Source organism: Octopus bimaculoides, chromosome 1, assembly GCF_001194135.2.
Source record: "Octopus bimaculoides isolate UCB-OBI-ISO-001 chromosome 1, ASM119413v2, whole genome shotgun sequence".
Lineage (NCBI taxonomy): Eukaryota > Metazoa > Mollusca > Cephalopoda > Octopoda > Octopodidae > Octopus > Octopus bimaculoides.
The window spans coordinates 9425742-9430113 of record NC_068981.1 but is presented as its reverse complement, the minus strand read 5'-3'; the positions used below and the strand labels follow the sequence as shown (position 1 = coordinate 9430113).

The window sequence follows — 4372 nt, the reverse complement described above, 5'->3', positions numbered from 1 at the left end:
GCACCATTTTGCATTATGTTCTAAGTAGCTTCTGGAATGTGGTGAATTGCTGCAGTCTGTTGCTGTCTTTTTAAACTGGTTGCTTTCTTTCCCTAGCAAACTCTCTTCTTTGGAGGCATAATCTATGTATATATTCAACAGAACAACAAAAAGTTATAACAGATAGCAGGGTAGGTAGTTTTCACATTTCTAATGAAGTTCACTGATTTGCAATGTGTTGTTCTGTCTACATAAGCTCCGTAGTTTGTATATTTACAAAACATTGATGAACATGTAGTAAGGTAAGATCTAGTTATATTGTAGTGAATGCTTGCGTGTACGTGCGCATGTGTGCGTTTGAGAGAGCGAGAGAGAAGAGGGAGAGAGGGGGAGAAAGGAATAGAGAACGGGAGCAATGAAGAGAGAGAAAGAGAGGAAGGAAGACAGTTATAAAATAGCAATGCGTGCGCGTGTTTATATAAGAAACACACACAAACTAAATCTTATATCAATAATGTTGATGTGTGTATGTATTTATGTGTATGTTGTTGTCACAAATCACGTATGTGTGGTTGTGTGTGTTTTTACGTTTCTATGTTATGAAAAATATGTGAAAAATACTAAGAGGAGACAAGGATGCTGAACATGCAGACAGACAATGTAAGTCTAGTTACAAATTATCATTGCAACTTCAGCAAAAGGAAGCTAAGAGCCCCAGATTCCTTGGAAGAAAGAACAGTCATTTTTGAATTTTCACTACAAACAAAATATTTATTGTTTACATGAACTGAACTACAGTTTTTTTTTTTTAATTTTTTTTTTTTGGAATTTAATATTGAGTTTGTCTTTTTGTAATTTAACTTTTTTTTTAGTACTTTTCTCAAAACTTGTTTCATTGAAGATTTTTTTTCTTTTTCTGTTGTTTACCTTGCAAAAAAAGAAACTAAATTCATTTGGTCCCCTAAATAGTAGAAATTATCTACTACCTCTAATGAGCCTCAGGGGCATTTACGAAAATCAATTTCCTGAACAGCTGTACTTTTTATGGCTGCTGTGCATCTTCCACATACAGACTCGTCTTTCTTTGATAACCTTATTATTCCGCTGCACCTCTTGTCTACACTGGGTACACCATATGGAATTCATGCCTACACCTTTCCTTCAAATCCAGCAGGGCCACTTAACTGGAGGGTTAGGGTCCTGTCTGTTTTCTTGCTTACTAAGACTTTAGTCTCTGCTTAGTTAACTTTAAGGCCCTTAGATTCCAGGTTAGCTTCCACAACTGGAATTTCTTTTCTAGTTCTGCTATGAGGGCAAGATCATCAGCATATAGTAGTTCCCAAGGGTTGTCAGTCTTGAATTCCTCTGTTATGGCCTGGAGGACAATGATGAAAAGGATGGGGGGGAACTGAGGACTGAGCCTTGATGAACACCTACCTGTACACCAAATTCTTTGTTGTATTCATGGTTAACTCTGACCTTACTGACAGCATCTCTGTACAGGCTTTCTCTAGATTAACAAATGCCAAGTATAATGGTTTATCTTTAGCTAAGTACTTCTCTCCAGGGCAAATCTCACCTAATTTTGTTCCTAATTAACTCTCTCTGTAATTTTCATTACCTGGTCCAGTAATTTAATGCCTCTAGAATTGCTTCTATGTAAGGCATCTTCCTTACCCTTGCAGCAGCTAACAATAATGCTACTACACCAGTCATTGGGGGGGGGGTATGCTTTTCTGAATAACCTGATTAACTATGCAGGTGATTGGCCCATATCCTACCTTACCAGATATTTTGAACATTTCAGCAGTGACTCCAGATGGACCAGGGGCTTTACTTGTTTTCATGTCTTTAATTGCCTTATCTACCATACTGCTGTCCACGAAGATAGCTGGTTCCTCTGTTGGGTTCACTTGGAGACTCCCTTTACCCCATTCATTCTCCACTACCAATGGCCTTGCATAATAACTCTTCCATATCTCTTTCTTGTTCACATCACTAAGTGCAAGCATACTATTATCCTCCATCCATGCACGCTTCTCTTCTACAATATCTCAATTCTCTCAGACTGCCTAGCAGTCTCAAACACCTGTCCCTGTGTCTCAGGATGTTGTTAATCTAGCTAGTGCGTCCACCAGATTGATAAATGATCAGATGGTTGGCAGGTTTCCTGAAGTTGATGTTGCAGACCAGTTTGCCATGAGCACCACAAAACTCCAGCAGCTTTGTTCCCCGCTATCTACACACACACACATGTAGAGTCGGTCTTCTGCTTCCTTGGTGTTTGTGTGTACATGAGATAATCAGATAATCAGTTTCCCATAGATAAAAATAGTATTAATCCCTATTCCGGTATTGAGTACTCTTTCTTCAGTCTAAATGGATCTGGCTGACAGAAAGTGAAAGGAACCTGTTTGTTTCCTTGTCTTGTCATCACGTGATACATGATATGTGTAAAAGAGCGTCACCGTCATATAAGCGATGCTATTCGTTTTTCAGTCTTTCGTAATATACGTCCGACCTTGGGAAAATATTACCGTGTTAGGTAATGTTATCAGTATGTAGGGTATCCAGCCACTTATTGTGCCTCACGGAGTTCCGTCTGATCCATGAAGCCTGGAAAGTGGTCGCTAAAACGATGACGGTGGTGGAGTGTGTGTGTGTAGCGTGAATGAAAGAATGTGTCACACAGATTTCACCTGAAAATTACGTTTCATGGGACAATTGTCTCGGCCACTTGAAGTCCAATTTAGTCTGCAGGTAGTTCACCACTGTCGTTGCCAAAAAAAAAAAAAAAGACTGACAGATCTGTTAATGTCGATACATACACATACGTACCTATATGTATGTATGTGTTTAAAGAGGGGGATACTTGGGAATTTAGTGCACCAAAAAGCGTAATTTCTTTGTTTGATCTATGCTATAGTGTGTGTATGTGATTTTAAAATTTGCTTGGCATGAATTTATTTGCAGACTCTTTCGAAATACAACAATATTTTTCTATTTATTTACTCGTCCGTCTCGACTTACATATATACAAATCTAGTCTGCCTATATGTACACACACACACATGCGTGTGCACAATATATCTGCAATCAACAAGGAACATGAAAAACAACCCTTGTTGAAATTGATCAGTTTTCTTTGAATTTCCGAAACTTTCTAAGTAAAGTCCTCTCGCGACGTTTAATATCGAAATAGAAACCGGATTAAATGCCTGTTTTTTGTGGTATCGTGTATCAGTTTTTAAGAAGTAACCTTTTCTTTGGCTTCTGATTATTAGATCTGACTATAAATTTGTTTTAATACCATATGGAAAGTCTGGTGAGTATAGGTTACATTGACATGACCAGTAACATTCTTTCGTAGGTTTTTCCTTCCTATTTATTTTTATCCTCTCTCGACTATCGTCGCTGCTTCGGAAACTATTAGAAAGGGGGGAAGATTGGAGTCCTCCTTTTTCTTCTGGTAGAATTCCATTGATTATCTCCCCTTCGATGCAGGTGCTCTCCAGCGTTGTACTTGACCTTGGTAAGTTTATGATGGCGAGCTGCTGTTTCTGTATTGGCGACTGATTTGGGATATCCCGACTGATTCGCAAAGAAACGTCTTACAACCACCTCACAATCTTAAGAAAATGACAACTACTGACAATCAAGTATTTATTTATTTGAAAGCTTTGTGTATTTTCCCTCTTTCATTTTAGTATTCAATCAGTGTCTGTGTTAATGTATGTTTTCATATGATGTATGTCTAAACGCGCTGTGTAAGTATGGGGGTGTTCTCCTAATATACGTTGGTGTAGCTAGGCATGGTCTGTATGTAAGTTATTGATACCTTTACTTATTCACATGTTGATAGAATCACCTACATTCTCCTCTAATTTTGAGCTTTCTGCTTTCTTTTCCCCATTTTCGTTAGGATTTAACAAAATATAGTCATGAGGTAAATATCCGCTTCTTAGTGGAAATACTATGTTTATGTAAAGCTAATTTTATGTCATTGGTAAAAAAAATAAAATAAAGACAAAGAAAATATAAATTTAAATGTTTGATGCCTATTAGACATGTTTTTATCCTTCAAGCAATATTTTTTCTCTATAAACCACAATCTTTCAGTTTGCATCACTTGGAGTTATCTTATATTTGCAAAGTTATTGGAAAATCCTACGTAGTGTTGCCTCCCTCCCCATTTGGCAACTAGTAGTCGTGTATTGATTGTGCTGTCGTATAACTTAGATAAAAGAAAAGCACATCAAATTAAGTCCTTGATAGCAAATATCGTGATTGTCACCTTTAAAAAATTGTAAAGGTAAAATAAAAAGAAATAGAGCTTTGATGACGTGAAAACATTTGCAATAAAGAATGAAACAGAAAAAAAAAAAAAAAAAAA

General features: G+C 37.1%; 1 protein-coding gene across 1 annotated transcript in view; it reads left to right on the top strand.

Annotated features, from left to right (window-relative positions):
• LOC106874195 (serine/threonine-protein kinase A-Raf) overlaps positions 1 to 4372 on the top strand; it is a 74692-nt gene that overhangs the window by 22284 nt on the left and 48036 nt on the right. The gene's annotated exons all lie outside the window — the stretch shown is intronic.